This window comes from Macaca mulatta, chromosome X, assembly GCF_049350105.2.
Source record: "Macaca mulatta isolate MMU2019108-1 chromosome X, T2T-MMU8v2.0, whole genome shotgun sequence".
NCBI classification, from domain to species: Eukaryota; Metazoa; Chordata; class Mammalia; order Primates; family Cercopithecidae; genus Macaca; species Macaca mulatta.
Genome location: NC_133426.1, coordinates 153489143 through 153513793, shown reverse-complemented (window position 1 = coordinate 153513793; position 24651 = coordinate 153489143). Strand labels below are relative to the sequence as shown.

At 38.0% G+C, this 24651-nt stretch overlaps 3 non-coding genes across 3 annotated transcripts; all 3 read left to right on the top strand.

Annotated features, from left to right (window-relative positions):
• The first annotated feature begins 490 nt into the window (after nucleotides 1-490).
• Nucleotides 491-572, top strand: MIR513A-3 (microRNA mir-513a-3). Its single transcript, NR_032323.1, has one exon. It is a non-coding gene; the product is annotated as a microRNA mir-513a-3 (primary transcript).
• An 8484-nt stretch (nucleotides 573-9056) lies between these two features.
• Nucleotides 9057-9136, top strand: MIR513A-2 (microRNA mir-513a-2). The gene has a single exon (NR_032322.1). It is a non-coding gene; the product is annotated as a microRNA mir-513a-2 (primary transcript).
• An 8894-nt stretch (nucleotides 9137-18030) lies between these two features.
• Nucleotides 18031-18112, top strand: MIR513A-1 (microRNA mir-513a-1). The gene has a single exon (NR_032321.1). It is a non-coding gene; the product is annotated as a microRNA mir-513a-1 (primary transcript).
• The last annotated feature ends 6539 nt before the right edge of the window (nucleotides 18113-24651 follow it).

Sequence of the window (24651 nt, the reverse complement as noted above, 5' to 3'; positions counted from 1 at the left end):
AGGTCTTTTAATTTTCTTTGCATCATGATTATTTGTGTACATATATATGTATATATATATATATATTGTGTGTGTGTGTGACAGAGTCTTGCTCTGTCAGTCACCAGGCTGAAGTGCAGTGGCATGATCTTGGCTCACTGCAACCTCCACCTCCCAGGTTCAAGTGATTCTCCTGCCTCAGCCTCCTGAGTAGCTGCAGTTACAGTCACCCACCACCACACTTGGCTAATCTTTTGTATTTGTAGTAGAGATGGAGTTTCACCACATTGTCCAGGCTGGTCTCAAACTCCTGACCTCAGATGATCCGCCAGCCTCGGCCTACCAGAGTGATGAGATTACATGCGTGAGCCACTGCGCTGGGGGCTAGAAGTTGCACTGTTCCTTGGCATAAAATCTTGGTGGCCATGTGAAGGCATACACCTATAGGGACTTGAATACAAATGGCATGAATAGGGAGCATTGGGTCTGGGATGCCACATTCACCCATTTACTGTACATTGCCTTTCACAGGGAGGTGTCATTTATGTGAACTAAACTATAAATGTCACTTTTCTGAGAAGAGTAATGTACAGCATGCACTGCAAAATGTGGTGTCCCTGGGGATGGGGCTGTAGCTGCGAGCATGGTGATGCCTGTTTTGGATCCTCTGCACCCACTCCTCAGTGCTGGGCTACTTCAAGGAACTTTCTGTGCCTTCTAGAAGACTATACATAGGATCTGTGTACTCCTGAGAAAACACATGCACTTAGGTTCCTTAAGAATTTATCTATTTTTGCCAAATGAGGCTTGGCTCAAATAAGAAATGCATTGTAGAGGCCACAGCCATTCTTCATCAGCTGGAAGGTTTTACTCCAGATTCCTAAATTCTCTAAACTGTTCTCACATATCAACTAGTCATCATTTGCAAGGCTTCTCCTTATTTGCAAGGATTCTCCTTTAGATCTCCCAAAGGACTCTCCTGCCTTTCAGGTCCCTTTATTGTGGATCCACAGTGTCCGTTAAACATTTTCTCATTGACTTTTAAAATTCCTTTCAAAGCGTTAAGTCACCAATTTATGAAGTTTTAAACATAGTCCACCCAAGAATATTTCACCCTTTTTAATTATCTTTTTTCCCCGTTTTTTAAGAACATGTATGAACAATGAAAGGGTATGATAGAATTGATACTCGAGAGATACCTCCTAGGCTTCTCTCCTTTCTTTCTTGATGATGGAGTATCGCTCTTTCTCCCAGGCTGGAGTGCAGTGGCGCCATCTCAGCTCACTGCAACCTGTCTCCCAGGTTCAAGGGATTCTCCTGCCTCAGCTTCCCAAGTAGCTGGGATTACAGTCAGTCACATGCCAACACACCTGGCTAGTTTTTGTATTTTTAGTAGAGACAGGGTTTCACCATGTTGGTGAGGCTGGTGTCGAACTGCTGACCTCGTGATCCACCCGATTCAGCCTCCCAAATTGCTGGGATTACAGGTTTGAGCCACCGCACCCGGCCCCATATTCTTGTGTTGCCACTTCATAACTCTTAACCTAATGGAGAGAGAGAGAGGGAAATACACAGCGAGTGAGAGAGCACACACAAGAGTAAGACACATGCCAAACAGTGTGAGGCCATCTACAGCACGAAAGTAGTATGCATTTTTGAGAAGTAGGTTATAAATAAGCTAGTTATATTGGGGAAACCTGTTTAAGAATGTTATAAATAGTAAGTTATTAATACAATTTTGATTCCAATGGAAATAGAGGCTATGGCATATACACCGAAAGGGAGAAACTATAAAAAACAATTACTATATGGTTACAGGCAGGATTCTAGTTTGTTTTTTTAGGTTCAGAATGGATGAATATGTATAAGACCATTAATGTCTGGGAGTAAAAAAAGAATCTTTCTCATTGGGAATGGGGGGCGGGGGCATTCGGAACAGTAAAAACATTCTGTCACTCGGAAATACTGTATATGCATAGAAATTGGTAAAGTGATAACTCTTTTTAGTATATAATTTTAGTCTAAAACTGTATTATAGATAATGCATGTGTACATATAACTGGTATCCTAAAATGAAAGAAAAGTAAGATAATTTATTATATCTGTTTTATGATTTCTCAAAAAGAGTACTATAATCACTGTTACTTATGCTTTTTCAGTGAAAATACTTTTTTGTATCATTCATCCGTGTTTCTACCAATTTATTAAGGTTTAACTGACATAAAAATTGTATATATTTAAGGTGTACAACATGATGTTTGGATATATGTATACATTATACAATGATTAAATCAAGCTAATTAAAACATAAAATAATATAAACATAACATATTTAGGTGAAACTCTAAATACAAATTACAAGATCTCTGTGGTAGGCAGAATAACAGTTCCCCTCCAAAAGATGTTTAACCTCTGAACTCGTAAACATCACATTTTGTGGTAGAAAGAAATTTGCAGATATGACTAAATTAAATATTTTGAGATTGGGATTATCCTAGGTTATCTAGGTGAGCCCAACATTATCACAAGGTTCCTTATAAGTAGAAGAGAAACACTGGAAAATGCTACAGTAATGACTAGAGTTGGAGGTAAAGGCCATGAGCCAAAGAATGGAGGAAGCAAGTAGAATCTTCTAAAGACAATCAAGCAGATTCGCCTCTAGAGCCAACAGAAGGAACAAAGCCCTGCCAATGCCTTCATTTTATTCAAGGTAAACCTAATTTAGTTTTCTGAACTTTAGATCTAATATAATATATTTGTGTTCTAAACAACTACATTTGTGGTAATTTGTTACAGTATCAATAGAAAACCAAAACCATCTGGATGCTAAAATGTAAATACACTAAAAAAATAATTACTAATTAAGTGGAGAGGAGTATCATACTTATGGATTGAAGGATTCAAATCTATAAATTTAGAGAGTTCTATTGATCTATAGAGTTAATACAATTCCAACCAATGTCCTAGAATTTGTAGACATTACCATGATGATTCTAAAACTGATATAAAAGGTGAATAAACTAGAATATCCAAAACAACCTGAAAAGCTGGAGAATTTACACCTGTAATTTTCAGATTTACTGTCTAACTAGATTAGCCAATATAGTGTGGTACAGAAGAAAGGATGGAAAAATTGAATGGAAAGACCAGAAATATCCATATATGTCACCAATTCATTTTGACTAAGCTGTAAAGTCAGTCTAATGAAGAAATAATATTTAAACAAGATGCTGGGAAATATGATCTACATATGAAAAATATGAACCTTGATACATATTTCAAACCACATACAGAAATTAATTAACACAATCTTAGGCCAAAATGTCAAACTATCAAATTAAAAAAAATGAGAGAAAATATTTTTGACCATAAAATTATTATATATATCAAAATATAAAAATTGGTTAAAAATAAATTGATAAAATAGACTTTAAAAAAGTTAAAATTTGTCTCCAAATAAGACCATTGAGATAATGAAAATTCAAACTACAGAATACTAAAACTATACGTAATATAATAAATAACATATCAGCTTAAATAACTACATATAATTTAACACTCCTGTGTATACTAAGAATTTTACTAATTGTTTAAAAATATCTTTGTTTTTCAATAAAATGTCAGTTCTATCAGCATGTGTTGAGGCTGTTTTGATCTGTGTTGTAGACGCGGCACATTAAAAAACCTGGTTTAATGCTTACATATTCATTCTGGACCTTCCTTGCTATACTATAATTTTGTCACATCATTAATGTGAATATATTAGTTTATCTTCATTTAACATTTATTATGGTTAGTAGTCAGGAACATGGAAAGGCAAGAACTCTAAATAGGCTGAGTATATATAGATTTAGGGAGCAGAAAAGAGGAAAAATAACTGCCAAAAACAAATTTTACATCTTTCCAAGTTATATCAGAATTCTATCAAAGAAAATTACATTTTTATTGATGTCTTTCTTTTTCTGACCATGAGGATAATTCCTATTTATTGAAGAACAACTTGGAAAACATGTACAAGCTATGAAAAAACACAAAAAGCAGTAATGAAATAATACCATAATACCAGTAACATCATAATGTGGTTACAGTGTTTGATAAAATTAAGATGTATATCTTTCCACATATTTATCTATATTTATACTTACATTTTAGGTGTGGTCAACAATTTTGGGCTATTTTCCTATAAATGATTTCAAATAATGCATCATGAATATTTTATGCAAATATTGAGTAGCCAGGTAAGTAGTTATGAGAAATGATTTTATGCACCATGTTTCATTATATCACACAATTTTTTTCTGATTGATTTCTGACTTTCTTTTATAGCATTTTAAATATTTTAAATGTTTTCTACTTTCTCTTATATTTAATCCCACCACAATTCCAACCCCATGGTCCAACCACCTCCCACCAGGCCCCACCTCCAACATTGGGGATTACAATTCAACCTGAGATTTGGGTGGGGACACAGAGCTAAACCTTACTGTCCTGGTCTCTCCCAAATCTCTTGTCCTTCTCACATTGTAAAATACAATCTCAATAGTACCCCAAAGTCTGAACTCACTCACTGAAGGATTAACTCAAAAGTCAACAGTCCAAACTGTAATCTGAGACATGGCTAATGCCTTCTGCCTATGAGTCTGTAAAATAAAAAAGTTAATTACTTCTAGGATACAATGTAGGTATAAGCAGTGGGTGAATTTCAGAAGAAATCAACCAACAGAAAGGGGCTACAGGTCCTGTGCAAGTCTGAAACACAACAGGGAAGTCATTAAATCTTAAAGCTCCAAAATGATCTCCTTCGATTCCATGTCCCACATCTAGTGCATACTGGCACAAGGAGTGGGCTCCCAAAGCCTTGGGCAGCTCCAATCCTGTCACTTTGCAGGGTTCAGCCCTCAATGGACTTGGCATGGAGTTCCTCTGCTTTTTCAGGCCCAATTACAAGCTGTCGGTGGATATACCCTTCCAGGGTCTGGAGGATGGTTTCCCTCTTCTCACAGCTCCACTAAGCATTGCTACAGTGTGGACTAAAGGTGGGGTCTCCAACCCCACCTTTCCCCTCTGCACTGCCCTAGTGAAGATTCTACATGAGGGCTCTACCCCTGCAGCAGACTTCTGCCTGGACATCCATGCTTTTTTCATACCCTCTGAAATCTAGGCTGAGGCTCCCAAGCCTCAACTCTTTCTCTGTGCATCCATAGGTTTAACATCAAGTGGAAGCCACCAAGGCTCATGTTTGGCACCCTCTGAACCAGTGGCTGAAGCTGTATTTGGGACACTGTGGGCCAAGGCTGGTGCTGGAGCAGCCAGGATATGGGGAGCAGTATTAAGAGGCTACACAGGGCAGTGGGGGCCTGGGTGTGGCCCAGGAAAGCATTTTTCCCTCCTAGGCTTCTCACCCTGTGATGAGAGGAAGGGCTACTGCAGAGGTCTCTGAAATGCCTTTGTGACTTCCCCATTGTCCTAGGTATTAACATTCAGTCCCATTACTTATGCAGATTTCTGCAGCTGGCTGGAATTCCTCATAAGAAAATGAGATTTTCTCTTCTACCATGTGGCCAGGCTGCAAATTTTCAAAAGCTTTACATTCTGCTTTCCTTTTAAATATAAATTTTCTTCTACCAGAAACCCTAAATCATCACTCTCAAATTCAAAAGTTCCACAGATCCCTAGGGCAGGGTCATAAAGCCACCAGTTTCTTTGCCAACCATAACAAAGGTGACAGTTACTCCACTTCCCAACAAGTACCTCATTTCCATCTGAGACCTCCTCAGCCTGGCCTTCAGTGTCCATATCACTATCAGCAATTTAGTGTCAACCATTTAACAAGTATTTAGGAAATTTCAACTTTTCCTTCATCTTCCTGTCTTCCTCTGAACCCTCCAAATTGTTTCAACTTCTGCCTGTTACCCAATGCAAAAGCCGTTTCCACATTTTTAGGTATCTTTATTTGGCTCATGCTTCTTTAGGCCATACACGAAGCATGGCTGGGAGACCTCAGGAAACTTTCTACTATGGCAGAGGCAAAGGAGGAGCTAGCACCTCACATGGCTAGAAAAGGAGCAAGAGAGAGGTTGGGGGTGCTACATACTTTTTAACAACCAGATCTCGTGAGAACTCACTATCATGAGAACAGCAGCAAAAGGATTATGCTGAACCATTCATGAGAATTTCACCCCCATGATCCAAACAACTCCCACCAGGCCCCACCTCCAACATCAGGGATTACAATTCAACGTGAGATTTGGGCGGGAGCACAGATCCAAACCACATCACTATTGGAAAAAGTAGACATCATGGATGAGCAAATAAGGAATTTGAGCACAGAGATAGGAAGTGTAAATTTCTTAGAAATTTACAATTAGAAAAAAGCAAGCAAACTATTCTGAGAGATAAATATGTCTTTGCATGGGCTCACAATTATCTCTATAACAAACACAAAAATGACATAATGTTTTTAGACAAAGAAAATTTAGATGATTCACCTCAGTAGAAATGCATTACAAGATATATTAACACTTTTCCTCAGGCAGAAAAAATACTCTGCAGAAACATCAATCATCTACACAAACAAATTAAAAACCCAGAAAATGGCAAAGAAGAAGATATGGATGTGAAAGGGAAATATCTTGGGCCTGCAAATCACTAAATTAAAGGGAAAATTCAAGCTGGGAACTGCTTAGGACAAACCTGCCTCCCATTCTATTCATAGTCATCTCTCTGTTCACTGAGATAAATGTGTATCTAATGCTTCCTTTGGAAAGGTTAATCAGTAACTCAAAAGAATGCAACTGTTTGTCTCTCACCTACCTGTGACCTGGAAGCCTACTCCCCACTTTGAGTTGTCCCACTTTTGCTTCCAGTGGTCCCTCCTTTCTGGACCAGACTGAACAAATATTCATCTTACATATGTTGATTGATATCTCATGTCTCCCAGAATGTATAAAACCAACCTGTGCTCTGACTACATTGGGCACATGTCACCAGGACCTCATGAGTCTGTGTCATGGGTGCATATCTTCAACCATGGCAAAATTAACTTTCTAAATTGAGACCTGTCTCAAATTGGGGGGTTCACACAGAGGACGTTTTAGTATTATATTGGTCAATAACTAACAGTGTAAACAAATGTGTGTGGGGATTAGAACATTAATAAAATTAACAAAAATAAGACAAAGGATGGGGTGAACTGTAAGTATTCTGTCATAAGATATTTAAACTATACATAAACCAGTATAATATTATTTGAAGATAGATTGTGATGAATTAAATATGAACTTTGAAAACCCTAGAGCAACCGCTATTTTTTTAAAGTGACCTAATAAGCCAACAGTGGAGAAAACAGGAAAATTAGGAATAAGAAAAGGATGAAACATAGAAAACAACTAGAAAGCCAGTAGATTTAAATGCATGTATATAAATAATTGTATCAATATAATGATGTAAATGCTTCAATTTAAACAGATTGTCAAATTATATAAAAATAAGAAACCACTGTATACTTTTAAATATGAAGACCTATGTGAAAGTTGGGTAAAAGTAAAAGGATGGAAAATATACTAATGCAAACAGTAAACCTTAGAGCTAAATATCTTAGAGCTATATTTACTTTTTAATAACACACACACACACACACGCACACAGAGCCCAAATAAATGAACTATAAAGAACCATGGTGCTAAGAGAATAGAATAGCATTTCCTGTCTTCCAGTCCATTATCTGTCTTGTCTGTCTCTCGTATTAATTTCTATGGGTTTTTCCCACTGCAGAGTCCTGAAGAAGAAATCAAGTCTCTGATCTCTCCAAGCTGGTACCCTCTGACTCATCTCCACTTACTTGCATCCAGGTTGTTGTATTCTATGTTTTTTCCATTGGAATTTGGTCTGTGCAGCACAGCTTGAATTTCAGGACAACAGAAAGCTTTGGTGAGTGGTTGGTCCTTTATATCTAACTAGTAATTTTAATGTTTTGTTTGTTTGTTTTTGTTTTCTGGAGACAGGGTCTCACTCTGTAACCCAGGCTTGAGTACAGTGGCATGATCTCTGCTCACTGCAACCTCTACCTCGCAGTTTCAAGCAACTCCTGCTTCAGCCTCCTGACTAGCTGGGATTACAGACTCAAGCCACCATATCAGGCTAATTCTGAATTTTTAGCAGAGACAGGGTTTTACCCTGTTGGCCAGGGTGGTCTCAAACTCCTGGCCTCAAGTGATCTGCCCACTTGGGCCACCCAAAGTGCTGGGATTACAGTCATGAGTCACCATGTCTGGCCGACGTTGAAGATTTTTTTTGACATGGAGTTTTACTCTTTTTGCCCAGGCTGGAGTGCAAGGGCGCAACTTCGGCTCACTGCAACCTCTGACTCCCGGGTTCAAGTGATTTTCCTGCCTCAGCCTCCAGACTAGCTGGCATTACAGGCACCCATCACCACACCTGGCTAATTTTTTGTAGTTTTAGTAGAAATGAGGGTTTCACCATGTTGGCCAAGCTGGTCTCGAACTCCTCACCTCAGATGACCTGCCAGCCTTGGCCTCCCAAAATGCTGGGAAAACAGGCATGAGCCACTGCGCCTAGCCTGATTTTGAGGATTTTTAATGAGATAAGCAAAATAATGTGAAAACCAAAGGGATAATCCAGACAAGGAATAACTCGCCTGTGAGGAAGAGATGAAATGAAAAGCTCTATTCTTGCTCAGCCTAAAAATCAGCGTGTTAATTAGCCATTTGTGGTCATGAGTGCCTTTAATCCCAGATATTCAGGAGGATGAGGCAGGAGAATCCCTTGGACTCAGGAGGCAGAGGTTGCAGTGAACCTAGAACGTGCCAGTGCATGCCAATCTGGGTGACAGAGTCAGACCCAGTCTCAAAACAAAAACAAACCAAAAGAAAAGAAAAATCTACATGTTAAAATCTCACTCGGGGCAGAATGAAAAGGGGAGCACTAGGGGCTAGAAGTTGCATTGTTCATTGGCATAAATCTTGGTGGGCATGTGAAGGCATACACCTATAGGGACTTGAATAAAAACGGCATGAATAGGGAGCATTGGGTCTGGGATGCCACATTCAGCCATTCAGTGTACAGTGCCTTTCACAGGGAGGTGTCATTTATGTGAACTAAAATATAAATTTCACCTTTCTGAGAAGAGTAATGTACAACATGCACTGCATATGTGGTGTCCCCGGGGATGGGGCTGTAGCTGCGAGCATGGTGATGCCTGTTTTGGATCCTCTGCACCCACTCTTCAGTGCTGGGCTACTTCAAGGAACTTTTTATAACTTCTAGAAGACTGTACATAGGAACTGTAAACTCCTAAGAAAACATATGCACTTAAGTTCTTTAAGAATTTATCTATTTTTGCCAAATGAGGCTTGGCTCAAATAAGAAATACATTGTACAGAGGCCACAGCCATTCTTCATCAGCTGGAAGGTTTCACTCCAGATTCCTGAATTCTTCTCACCTATCAACTAGTCATCCCTTGCAAGGCTTCTCCTTTAAGGCTCTCCTGCCTCTCAGGTCCCTTCATTGCTGATCCACAGGGTCCATTTTCTGTCAAAGTCTAAAACGTTTTCTCATTGACATTAACTTTCAAAACTTTACTTCACAAATTTATGAAGGGTTAAGCATAGTCCACCCAAGAATATTTCACTCCTTTTCATTATCTATTTTACCTATTTTTAAGAATATATTTGAAGAATGGAAGGGTATAATAGAATTGATACTCAAGAAATATCTCCTAGGCTTCTCTCCCCATTTTCTTTTGGTGACGTCTCTTAACTCTTAACCTAATGGAAAGAAATAGAGGGAAATACACATACACTCACAGAGAGAGTGAGCGTGCGCACAACAGAAAGACGAGTGTCAGACTGTGTGTGTGATTGAGAGAGAGAGAGCACGCAAGAGAAAGACAAGCCCCAGACAGTGTGAGGTCATCTGCAGCATGAAACTAATATGCATGTTTAGGAAGTAGGTTATAAATAAGCTACTTACATTGTGGAAATGTGTTTTTAAAAAGTTATAAATAGTAAGTTATTAATACAATTTTGATTCCGACTGAATTAGAGGCTGTGGCATATACACCAAAAGGGAGAAACTATAAAAAACAAATACTATATGTTTGCAGGCAGGATTCTAGTTTGTGTTTTTAGATTCAGAATGGATGAATATGTGTAAGACCATTAATGTCTGAAAGTGAAAAAAATGAGTTGAAGTATCTTTTCCATAATGAAAACAATTGTTCTAATAGAATACATACAATCTTTTTTGGGGGGGACGGGGTAGCATTCTCGACAGTAAAAAAAAAATCTGTCAGTTGTAAATATTGTATGTACGTAGAATTTTCCAAACTGGTAACTCTTTATAGTATATAATTTCTACAACTGTATTTTAGTGAATGCATGTGCACTTATATAACTTTAAGTGGTATCTTGAAAGAAAAGTAAGAGAATTTAGTTGTTATATCTCTTCTATGATTTCTCAAAAAGAATAGTATGTTCACTGGTATTTATTTTTTTTTGTTTCAGGGAAACACTTTGTTGTATTATTCAGTCTTTTGTCTACCAATTTATTAAGGTTTAAGTGACATAAAAATTGTATATATTTATGGTGTACAGCATGATGTTTTGATATATTTATACATTATGCAGTGATTAAATCAAGCTAATTAAAACATAATATAAACATAAAATATTTAAGCACAACTCTATGGAAAAATTACAAGATCTCTGGTAGGAAGAATAAAAACCCCTTCCAAAAGATGTTTACAGAATAACACCTGAATGCAAAAACATCACATTTTATAGTAGAAAGAATTTTGCAGATATGATTAAATATTTTTAGATTAGATTGGGATTATCCTAGATTATCTAGGTGAGCCCAACATAATTATAAGGGGTCTTATAAGAGAAACACTGGAAAATGCTATAATGTTGACTAGGGGAGGAGAAAATGCTATAATATTGACTAGGGGAGGAGGTAAAGGCCGTGAGCCAAAGAATGAAGGAAGCAAGTAGAATCTTCTAAAGACAATCAAGTAGATTCTCCTCTAGAGCCAACAGAAGGAACAAAGCCCTGCCAATGCCTTCATTTTAGTTGAGATTAACCTAATTTAGATTTCTCACCTTTAGACTCTAATAAAATAAATTCGTATTGTTGTAAACAAGAAAATCTGTGGCAATTTGTTACAGTATCAATAGAAAACCAAAAACATCTGTATGCGAAAATGTAAATACACTAGGAAATCAAATAATTACTAAGTGGAGAGGAGTATCATAGTTATGAATTGAAGGTTTCAAATCTATAGATTTATAGAGTTCTATTGATCCACAGAGTTAATGCAAGTCCAGCCAATGTCCTAGAAGAATATTTGTAGACATTACCATGATGATATATTCTGAAATATAAAAGGCAAATGAACTAGAGTATGCAAAACAATCTGAAACATAATCATAAAGCTGGAAGATTTACACTTGTAATTTCCAGATTTACTGTCTAACTAGATTAGATTAGCCAATATAGTGTGGTACTGAAGAAAGGATGGACAAACAGAATGGAAAGACCAGAAATATCCATATATGTCACCAATTCATTTTGATGAAGTTGTAAAGTCAATCTAATGAAGAAATAATATTTAAACAACAACATGCTGGGAAATGTGACATATATATGAAGAATATGAATCTTGATACATTTTTCCAATCATATACAGAAATTAACACAATCTTAGGCCAAAAATGTGAAACTATCATATTTCATTAAAATAAATGAGAGAAAATAATTTTGACCATTAAATTATTATATATGATATCAAAATATAAAAATAAAATTGATTAAAAATCAATTGATAAAATAGACTTTAAAAAAATTTAACTTTGTCTTCATATCAGACCATTGAGATAACAAAAATGTAAACTAGAGAATACTAAAAATGCATGTAATTTTTTAATATAATAAATAATATATATCAGCATAAATAAGTACATATAATTTAACACTCCTGTGTATAAGAATTTCTCTACTTTTGTGTATACTAAGAATTTCTCTACTTTTAAAAAATTATCTGTGTTTTTCAATAAAATGTCAGTTCTGTTAGCATGTGTTGAGGCTGTTTTGATCTGTGTTGTCTCAACACATGAACAAATCTGGTGTAACGGTTACATATTCATTCTGGACCTTCCTTGCTATACTATAATTTTGTCACATCGTTAATGTGAATATATTAGCTTATCCTCATAATTTATAATAAATGAACATTATGGTTAGTAGTCAGGAACATGGAAAGGCAAGAACTCTAACTGAACAGGCTGAGTATATATAGATTTAGGGAGCAGAAAAGAGGAAAAATAACTGCCAAAAACAAATTTTACATTTTTCCAAGTTATTCCTATATCAGAATTCTGTCAAACAAAATTACATTTTTATTGATGTCTTTCTTTTTCTGACCATGAGGGTAATTCCTATTTGTTGAAGAAAAGCTTGGAAAACACATACAAGGTATGAAAAACATGAAAAGCAGTAATGAAATTATACCATAATACCAGGAACATCATAATGTGGATACAGTGTTTGATAAAATTAAGATGTGTATCTTTCCACATATTTATCTGTATTTATACTTACATTTTAGGTGTGGTCAATAATTTTGTGCTATTTTTCTACAAATGATTTTAAATAATGCATCATGAATATTTTATGAAAAATGATTTTATGTACCATGATTTGTTATATCATACATTTTTTTCTGATTGATTTCTGACTTTCTTTTATAGCATTTTAAATATTTTAAATGTTTTCTAAGTCTTTTCTACTTTCTCTCAGATGCACTAAATGATTCTATTTTAAATAGTGTTTTTTTTTCCAATATTTAATTCCACCAGAATTCCACCCCCATGAACTAACCACCTTCCACCAGGCTCCACCTCCAATATTGGGGATTACAATTCAACCTGAGATTTGGGTGGGGATACAAAGCCAAACGTAATAATAATGCCCTGACCTCTCCCAAAACTCATGTCCTTCACACATTGCAAAATACAATCCCAACAGTCCATAAAAGCTTTAACTCACTCATTGAAGGATTAACTCAAAAGTCCAAGTCCAAAATCTCATCTGAGATAAGGCTAATCCCTTCTGCCTATAGGCCTGTGGGGAAAAAAATGTTAATTACTTCTAAGACACAATGTAGTTGTAAGCACTGGGTAAATAATCGGGATAAATCAGCCAACGGAAAGGGGTTACAGGTCCTGTGCAAGTCTGAAACCCAGCAGGGAAGTCATTAAAGCTCCAAAATGATGTCCTTCAATTCCATGTCCCACATCCAGAGCACACTGGCACAAGGAGTGGGCTCCCAAAGCCTTGGGCAGCTTCAATCCTGTCACTTTGCAGGGTTCAGCCCCCAATGGGCTGGCATTGAGTTCCTATGCTTTTTCCAGGCCCAATTACAAGCTGTCGGTAGATCTACCCTTCTGGGGTCTAGAGGAGGGTGTTCCTCTTCTCACAGTTCCACTAGGTAGTGCTCCAGTGTGGGCTCAGCATGGGGGCTCCAACCCCACATTCCCCTCTGCACTAACCTGGTAAAGGTTCTCCATGAGGGCTCCACCACTGCAGCAGCCTTCTGCCTTGACATTCATGCTTTTTCATACATCCTGTAAAATCTAGGCTGAGGCTCCCAAGTCTCAACTCTTTCCTGTGCACCACAGGCTTAACACCAGGTGGAAGCCACCAAGGCTCACAGTTGGCACCCTCTGAACTAGTGGCTAAAGCTGTATCGGACACTTTGGGCCAAGGCTGGCACTTGAGCACCTAGGATATAGGGAGCAGTGTTCAGAGGCTACACAGGGCAGTGGGGCCCTGGGTGTAACCCGTGAAAGCATTTTCCCCTCCGAGGCTTATTGCCCTATGATGAGAGGAAGGGTTACTACAGAGGTCTCTGAAATGCCTCAGTGACTTCCCTATTGTCCTGGGTATTAACAGCTCCGTTACTTAAGCAGATTTCCACAGCTGCCTCCAATGCCTCGCAAGAAAATGAGTTTTTCTTTTCTACCATGTGGCCAGGCTACAAATTTTCAAATGCTTTACACTCTGCTTTCCTTAAATTTAAGTCCCAGTTTTACATCATTTTTTTGTTGACACACTTGAGCATAGGCTATTAGAACGAAACAGGCCCCGTCTTGAATGCTATGCTGCTTACAGATTTCTTCTACCAGAAACCCTAAATCATCACACACTCAAGTTCAAAAGTTCCACCGATCCCTAAGGCAGGGGCATAATGCCACCAGTTTCTTGTCTAATCCATAACAAAGGTGACCTTTAATCCACTTCCCAACAATTTCCTCATTTCCATCTGAGACCTCCTCAGCCTGGCCTTTAGGGTCCACATCACTATCAGCAATTTAATGACTGCCATTTAATAATTCTTTAGGAATTTTCAACTTTTCCTTCATCTTCCTGTCTCCCTCTGAGCCTTCCAAACTGTGTCAACTTTTGCTTGTTACCCAATTCAAAAGCTGTTTCCAAATTTTTAGGTATCTTTATATTTGGCTCATGGTTCTTTAGGCTGTACAGGAAGCATGGCTGGGAGGCCTCAGGAAACTTTCAACCATGGCAGATTCAAAGGAGGAGCTAACACCTCACATGGCTAGAACAGGAGCAAGAGAGAGGTTGGGTAGTTGCTACGCACTTTTTTTTTTTTTTTTTGTGAGATGGAGTCTCACTCTGTCACCAGGCTGGAGTGCAGTGGTGTGATCTCAACTCACTGCAACCTCCGCCTCCCAGGCTCAAGCGATTCTCCTGCTTCAGGCTCCTGAGTAGCTGGGACTCCAGGTGCGCATCACCATGCCCAGAAAATTTTTTTGGTATTTTTACTAGAGATGGGCTTTCAACATGTTGGTCAGGATGGTCTCGATCTCCTGACCTCATGATCCACCTGCCTTGGCCTCCCAAAGTGCTGGATTATAGGTGTGAGCCACTGCACCCGGCAGTTACACAGTTTTTAACAACCAGATCTCGTGAGAACTCACTATCATGAGAACAGCACCAAAGGGATGGTGCTAGACCATTCATGAAAATTTCACCCCTATGATCCAAACTGCTCCCACAAGGTGCCACTTCAAACATTAGTTGATTACAAGCAAATGAGGAAATTTAGCACAGAGATAGGAACTGTAAATTTCTTAGAAATTTACAATTAGAGAAACGCAAAACAAACTATTTTGAGAGAGAAATATTTTGTTTGATGGGCTCACAATTATCTCTATAATAAACACAAAAATGACAATTTTTTTGGACAAAGAAAATTTAGATTATTCACCCCATTATAAGTACATTACAAGATATGTTAACACATTTCCTCAGGCAGAAAAAATACCAGGCAGAAACGTGAATCGCTACATACAAATTCGAAACCCAGAAAATGGTAAAGATGAAGATATGGATGTGAAAGGAAAATATCTCAGCCCAAAATCGCTAAGTTAAAGGGAAAATTCAAGCTGCCTCCCATTTTATTCATAGTCCTCCCTTTGCTCACGGAGATAAATGTGTATCTGATTGCCTCCTTTGGAAAGTTTAGTCAGTAACTCAAAAGAATGTAACCATTTGTCTCTCATCTACCTGTGACCTGGAATCCTCCTCCCTACTTTGAATTGTCCCACTTTTGCTTCGAGTTGTCCCACCTTTTCAGACCAGACCAAACCAACGTTCATTTCACATATTTTGACTGATGTCTCATGTCTCCCCAAAATGTTTAAAACCAAACTGTGCTCTGACCACCTTGGGCACATGCCATCAGGACCCCCTGAGGCTGGGTCACTGGTGCGCATCCTCAACCTTGGAAAAATTAACTTTTGAAATTAACTGAGACCTGTCTCAGATTTTCAGAGTTCACGCAGGGGACATTTTACTATTTTTAATCAGTCAATAACAAATAACAGTGTAAATAATAAATAACGGTGTAAACAAATTTGTGTGGGCATTAATAAAATTAACAAATATATTACAAAGGATGGGATGAATTGTAAGTATACTATCATAAGGGTTTTAAACTATACGTAAACTAGTGTAATATTCTTTGAAGACACACTGTGATGAATTAAATATGAACACTGGAAACTCCAGAGCAACTGCTATTCTTTTAAAGTGACCAACTAATCAGCCAAGAGTGCAGAAAATATAACTGAATGATGAAAATACTAAATCCAATATCAGGCAGAAAAACAGGAAAATTAAGAATTAGAAAAGGATGAAGTACAGAAAACAACTAGAAAGCCAGTAGATTTCAATGCATGTATATAAATAATTATATTAATATAAATGATATAAATGCTTCAATTTAGACATTGTCAAATGATATAAAAATAAGAAACAGCTGTATACTTTCTAAAACCAACCCATTTTAAATATGAAGACCTATGTGAAAGTTGGGTAAAAGGATGTAAAATATATTAATGCAAACACTAAATAATAAAGCTAAAAAATCTTAGTTATTAATTGTTAATAACACACACATACACACACACACACACACAGAGAGAGAGAGAGAGAGAGAGAGAGAGAGAGAGAGAGAGAGAGAGAGAGAGAGAGAGAGAGAGAGCCCAAATAAATGAACTATAAAGACCCATGGAGCTAAGAAAAATAGAATAGCATTTCTTGTCTTCCAGCCCATTATCTGTCTTGTCTGTCTCTCGTATTAATTTCTATGGGTTCTTCCCACTGCATATCCTGAAGAAGAAATTAAATTTCTGCTCTCTCCAACCTGGTACTATCTGACTCTTCTCTAGTAGTTTGGATCCAGGTTGTTGTATTCTGTGGTTTTCCCGTTGGAATTAGGGTCTGTGCAGCACAGTTGGAGTTTTAGGACAATAGAAATCTTTGGTGAGTGGTTGACCCTGTCTACTTAACTGTAATTTCAAAGGTTTTGGGGGTTTTGTTTGTTTTTGTTTTTTTGAAACAGGGTCTCACTCTGTAACCCAGGCTGGAGTATTGGTGCCATCTCCACTCACTGCAACCTCTGCCTCCCAGGTTCAAGTGATCCTCCCGAGTAGCTGTGATTACAGGCGCGAGCCACCACACCCGGCTAAGTTAGTGTTTTTAGTAGAGATGGTGTTTGGCCATGTTGGCCAGGGTGGTCTCAAACTCCTGACATCAAGTGATTTGCACACTATGATGGTCTCAAACTCCTGGCTTCAAGTGATTTGCACACCTAGACCACCCAAAGTACTGGGATTACAGGCATGAGCCACCATGCCCAGCCGACTCTGAAGATTTTTTGTTTTGTTTTGTTTTGAGATGGATTTTCACTTTTGTTGCCCAGGCTGGAGTGCAAAGGCACAGCCTCGGCTCACTGCAACCTCTGTCTCCTGGGTTCAAATGATTCTCCTGCCTCAGCATCCAGATTACCTGGGGTTACAGTCACCTACCACCACACCTGGCTAATTTTTTGTATTTGTAGTAGAGATGGAGTTTCACCACCTTGTCCAGGCTCGTCTCAAACTCCTGACCTCAGATGATCCGCCAGCCTTGGCCTACCAAAGTGCTGGGATTACAGGCGTGAGCCACTGCGCCTGGCCTGATTTTGAGGATTTTTAATGAGACAAGCAAATTAACATGAAAACAAATGGGATAATCCAGACAAGGATTACTCTCCTTTGGGGAAGAGATGAAGCGAAAAGCTCAATTCTTGATCAGCCTAAAATCTGCATGTTAATTAGCCATTTGATGTGGTGTGTGCCTTTAATCCAAGCTACTTGGGAGGCCGAGGCAGGAGAAGTGCTTGAACCCGGGAGGTGGAGGTTGCAGTGAGCCGAGATTGCACTAATGCATATCGGTCTGGGTCACAGAGCCAGACGTCATCTGAAAATGAAAACAAAACAAAAATCTGCATGTTAAAGTCTCACTCGGGGCAGGATGATAAGGGGAGCGCTGGGGGCTAGAAGTTGCACTGTTCCTTGGCATAAAATCTTGGTGGCCATGTGAAGGCATACACCTATAGGGACTTGAATACAAATGGCATGAATAGGGAGCATTGGGTCTGGGATGCCGCATTCAGCCATTCAGTGGTGTACAGTGCCTTTCACAGGGAGGTGTCATTTATGTGAACTAAACTATAAATGTCACCTTTCTGCGAAGGGTAATGTACATCATGCACTGCATATGTGGTGTCCCTGGGGATGGGGCTGTAGCTGCGAGCATGGTGATGCCTGTTTTGGATCCTCTGCACCCACTCCTCAGTGCTGGGCTACTTCAAAGAACTTTTTGTGTCTTCTAAAAGACTATACATAGGATCTGTGTACTCCTGAGAAAACACATGCGCTTAGGTTCCTCAACAATTTATCTATTTTTGCCAAATGATGCTTGGCTCAAATAAGAAATGCATTGTAGAGGCCACAGCCATTCTTCGTCAACTGGAAGGTTTTACCCCAGATTCCTCAATTCTCTAAACTCTTCTCACTTATCAACTAGTCATCATTTGCAAGGCTTCTCCTTTAGAGCTCCCAAAAGGCTCTCCTGCCTCTCAGGTCCCTTCTTTGCTGATCCAGAGTGTCCATTTTCTGTCAAAGTCTAAAACGTTTTCTCATTGACTTTTAAAATACCTTTCAAAGCCTTAAGTCACCAACTTATGAAGGGTTAAGCATAGTCTACCCAAGAATATTTCATCGTTTTTAATTATCTTTTTCCCCATTTGTTAAGAATATGTATGAACAATGGAAGGATATGATAGAATTGATATTCAAGAAATATCTCCTAGTCTTCTCTCCCCATTTTCTCTGTGTGTGTGTGTGTGTGTGTGTGTGTGTGTGTATGATGGAGTCTTGCTCTTTCGTGCAGCCTGGAGTGCGGTGGCGTCATCTCGGCTCACTACAACCTCTGTCTCCCGGGTTCAAGGGATTCTCCTGCCTCAGCCTCCTGAGTAGTTGGGATCACAGGTGCGCACCAACACACCTGGCTAATTTTTGTATTTTTCGTAGAGACAGGGTTTCACCATATTGGTCAGGCTGGTCTCGAACTGCTGACCTCCTGATCCACCAACCTAAGCTTCCCAAATGGCTGAGATTACAGGCGTGAGCCACCATGCCTGGTCCCATTTTCTTGTGTTGACACTTCTTAACTCTTAATCTAATGGAGAGAGAGAGAGAGGGAAACACACACACACACACACACACACACACACACACACACAGAGACAGAGAGAGCAAAAGAGTAAGACAAGTGCCGGGATGGTGTGAGGCCACCTGCAGCATAAAACTAGTATGCATTTTTGAGAAATAGGTTATAAATAAGCTACTTATACTGCAGAAATGTGTTAAAAATGTTATAAATAGTAAGTTATTAATACAATTTTGATTCCAATGAAAATGGAGAAACTATAAAAAACAATTACTATATGGTTACAGGAAAGATTTTAGCTTTTTTTTAGGTTCAGAATGGATGAATATGTATAAGATCATTAATGTCTGAAAGTAAAACAACAATCAGTTGAAGTATCTTTTTCAATATTAAAACAATTGTACTAATAGAATACATAGACTCTTTTTCATTGGGGGTGGGGGAACATTCTGAACAGTAAAAAAATTCTGTCAGCTGGAAACACTGTATGTACATAGAAATTTCCAAAGTGATAACACTTTTTTTGTATATAATTTCTAATATTGTATTATGGTAAATGCATGTGTACTTATATAACTTTAAGTGATATCCTAAAATGAAAGAAAAGAGAATTTAGTTATTATATCTCCTTCATGATTTCTCAAAAAGAGTACTATATTCACTGTTATTTATGGTTTTTCTTTCAGTGAAATACATTTTTGTATCATTCATCCCCGTTTCTACCAATTTATTAAGGTTTAACTGACATAAAAATTGTATATATTTAAGGTGTACAACATGATGTTTGGATATATGTATACATTATACAATGATTAAATCAAGCTAATTAAAACATATAATGTAACATATTTAGGTGAAACTCTAAATACAAATTATAAGATCTCTGTGGTAGGCAGAATAACAGTCCCCCTCCAAAAGATGTTTACAGAGTAACCCCTGAAATCAAAAGCATCACATTTTATGGTAGAAGGAAATTTGCAGATATGATTAAATATTTTGAGATTTGGATTATCCTAGATTATCTAGGTGAGCCCAACATAATCACAAGGGTCCTTACAAGTAGAAGAGAAACACTGGAAAATGCTACAGTAATGACTAGAGGTGGAGGTAAAGTCCATGAGCCAAAGAATGGAGGAAGCAAGTAGAATCTTCTAAAGACAATCAAGCAGATTCTCCTCTAGAGCCAACAGAAGGAACAAAGCCCTGCCAATGCCTTCATTTTAGCCAAGATAAACCTAATTTAGATTTCTGACCTTTAGACTCTAATATAATAAATTTGTGTTGTTGTAACCAACTAAATTTGTGGCAATTTGTTACAGTTATCAATAAAAAACCAAAAATATCTGTATGCTAAGAGTGCAAGTAGATACACTTAAAAAATAAATAATTATTAAGTGGAGAGGAGTATCATATTTATGGATTGAAGGATTCAAATCTATAGATTTAGAGTCCTATTGATCTATCGAGTTAATGCAATTCCAACCAATGTCCCAGAAAAATATTTGTAGACACTAGCATGATGATTCTAAAGCTAATATAAAAGGTGAATAAACTAGAATATGCAAAACAGTCTGAAAGAGAATCACAAAGTTGGAGAATTTACACTGGTAATTTCCAGATTTACACTGGTAATTTCCAGATTTACTCTCTAACTAGATTAGCCAATGTAGTGTGATTCTCAAGGATGGATGAATAGAAATAGAAGGACCAGAAATATCCATACATGTCACCAATTCATTTTGACTAAATTGTAAAGTCAATCTGATGAAGAAATAATAGTATTTAAACAATATGATGCTGGGAAAATGTGATATACGCATGAAAAACATGAACCTTCATCCATATTTCAAACCATATACAGAAATTAACACAATCTTAGGCCAAAATGTCAAATAAAATTTTATGAAAAAAATGGCAGAAAATATTTTTGACGAGTAATTATATATGATATCAAAATATAAAAATAAGTTGATAAAATACTTCGAAAAAATTAAAGCTGGTCTTCAAATGAGACCGAGATAATAAAAGGTCAATCTACAGAATGCTAAAAATATATGTTATTTAATAATATGGTAATTTACATTTAATATATAATAGTGTAAAAATAAATATATCAGCATAAATACATATAATTTAGCACTCCTGTGTATACTAAGAATTTTACTAGTTACTTTTAAAAAGTTATCTGTGTTTTTTCAATAAAATGTCAGTTCTGTTAGCATGTGTTGAGGCTGTTTTGATCTGTATTGTAGTCCCTGAACATGAAAAAATCTCGTTGAATGCTTATGTATTCATTCTGGACCTTCCTTGCTATACTATAATTATGTCACATCATTAATGTGAATATATTTCTTTATCCCCATAATTAATAATAAGTTAACATTTATAATGGCTAGTAGTCAGGAACATGGAAAGGCAAGAAGTGTAACTGAACAGGCTGAGTATATATAGATTTAGGGAGCTCAAAAAAGGAAAAATAACTGCCAAAACCAAATTTTACACTTTTCCAAGTTATTCTTTTATCAGAATTCTGCCAAAGAAAAATACATTTTTGTTGATATCTTTTTTTTCTGACCAGGAGCGTAATTCCTATTTTTGCAGAATAACTTGGAAAACACATAAAAGGGATGAAAAACTTGAATAGCAGTAATGAAATAATACCATAATACCAATAACATCATAATGGGCATACAATACTTGATAAAATTTATATGTGGATCTTTCCACACATTTATCTGTATTTATGCTGAAGTTTCAGGTTGAGATCAACAATTTTGTGCCATTCTCTTATAAATGATTGCAAATAATGCATCACAAATATTTTGTAAAAGCATGCAGTAGCCTAGGAAATAATTTTGAAACATAATTTTACATGCCATGTTTCATTCTATCACACATTTTTTTCTGATTTTTGACTTGCTTTTATAGCATATTAAATATGTTAAATGTTTTCTAAGTCTTTTCTACTTTCTCTCAGATTTGCTAAAATATTCCATTTTAAATAGTCATTGTTTTCCACTATTTAATTCCACCCCCATGATCCAGTCACCTCCCACCAGGCCTTACCTCCAACACTGGGACACAATCCAACCTGACATCGGGGTGGGGACACAGATCCAAAACTTATAATTCTGCCCTGGCCCCTCCAAAATCTCATGTCCTTCTTACATTGCAAAATACAATCCAAACAGTCCCCCAAAGTCTTAACTCATTGAAGCATTAACCCAAAGGTCCCCAATCCAAAGTCTCATCTGAGACAAGGCTAATCCCTTCTGCCTATCAGCATGTAAAATTAAAAAAAAAAAAAAAAAAAAAGTTAATTACTGCTAAAATACAATGGAGGTATAAGTTTTGGGTAAATACTTGGGAGAAATCAGCAATAGAAAGGGGCTACAGGTCCTGTGCAAGTCTGAAACTCAGCAGGGCAGTCATTAAATCTTAGAGCTCCAAAATGATTTCCTTCGATTTCATGTCCCACATCCAGGGCACACTGGTGCAAGGGTTGAGCTCCCAAAGCCTTGGGCAGCTCCAACCCTGTGACTTTGCATGGTTCAGTCCCCAGTGAGCTGGCATTGAATACTTATGCCTTTTCCAGGCCCAATTACAAGCTGTCAGTGGATGTATAATTCTGAGGTCTGGAGGATGGTGGCCCTCTTCTCACAGCTCCACTAGGCAGTGCTCCAGTGTGAACTCTGTGTGGGGGCGCCAATTGCACAATTGCCCTCTGCACTGCCCTAGTAAAGGTTCTCCATGAGGACTCCACCCCTGTGGCAGGTTTCTGCCTGGGCATCCATGCTTTTCCACACATCCTCTGAAATTTAGGCCGAGGCTCCAAGGCCTCAACACTTTCTCTGTGCACCCACAGGCTTAACACCAAGTAGAAGCCACCAAAGCTCATGATTTGCACCCTCTGAACCCAGTGGCTCAAGCTATATTGTGGTCCTTTGGGCTGAGGCTGGCACTGGAGCACCCAGGATATCAGCAGTAGTGTCTAGACACTGCACAGGGCAGTGGGGCCCTGGGTGTGGTCCATGAAAGCATTCTTCCCTCCTAGTCTTCTCGGCCTGTGATGGGAGGAGGGATTACTGCAGAGGTCTCTGAGATGCCTTTGAAGCCTCCCCATTGTCTTGGTTATTAACATTCAGCTCCTTGTTACTTAAGCAGAATTGTGCAGCTGGCTTGAATTCCTCACCAGAAAATGGGTTTTTATTTTCTACCATGTGGCCAGGCTACACATTTTCAAAGCTTTTATAGTCTGCTTTTCTTTTAAACGTAAGTGCCAGTTTTACATGATTTTTTTTGTTGTTGACACACATGAGCATAGGATATTAGAAGCCACCAGGCCCCATCTTGAATGCTATGATGCTTAGAAATTTCTTCTACTAGAAATCCTAAATCATCTCTCTTAATTTCAAAAGTTCCACAGATCCCTAGGGCAGGGGCACAATGCCACCAGTTTTTTGCTAATCCTTAACAAAGGTGAACTTTACTCCACTTCCCAATAAGTTCCTCATTTCCATCTGAGACCTCCTCAGCCTGGTCTTCAGTGTCCATATCACTATCAGCAATCTAGTGACAACCCATTAAACATGCATTTAGGAAATTTTAACTCTTCCTTCATCTTCCTGTCTTCCTCTGAGCCCCGCAAACTGTTTCAACCTCTGCCTGTTACCCAATGCAAAAGCTGGTTCCACATTTTTAGGTAACTTTAAACGGCTCATGGTTCTGTAGGCTGTACAGGAAGCATAGCTAGGTGGCCTTAGGAAACTTTCAATCATCGAATAGGCAAGGGAGAAGCTGGCTCCTCACATGGCCAGTACAAGAGGAGGAGAGATGGGGGAGGTGCTACATTCTTTTTAACAACCGCATCTCCTGAGAACTCACTATCATGAGAACAGTACCAATGGGATGGAACTAGACCATTCATGAAAGTTCCACCCCCATGATCCAATCACCTCCCACTGGGGCCCCCTCCAACACTGGGGATTACAATTCAACTTGAGATTTGGGTGGGAACACAGATTCAAACAATATCACTATTGGAAAAAGTAGACATCACGGATGAGCAAATGAGGAGTTTTAGCACAGAAATAGGAACTGTAAGAAATGGTTATGTTAGAAAATAGCAAACTATTTTGAGAGATGAATTTTTCTTTTGATGGGCTCACAATTATCTCTATAATAAACACAAAAAAGACATAATTTTTTCAGACAAAGAACATTTATTCACCCCAGGAAAAATGCATTGTATGACATGATAACACATTTCCTCAGGCAGAGAAAATACCAAGCAGAAACATGAATCTACACAAACAAAAATCCAGAAAATGGTAAAGATGAAGATAAAGATATGACAAGGAAATATCTCAGGGCCCCAAAATCACTAAGCTAAAGGAAATATTCAAGCTGGGCACTGCTTAGGGCAAATCTGCCTCCCATTCTATTCACAGTCATCCCACTGCTCACTGAGATAAATGCGTATCGGACTGTCTCCTTTGGAAAGGTGAATTAGTAGCTCAAAAGAATGCAATCACTTGTCTCTCACCTACCTGTGACCTGGAAGCCTCCTCCCC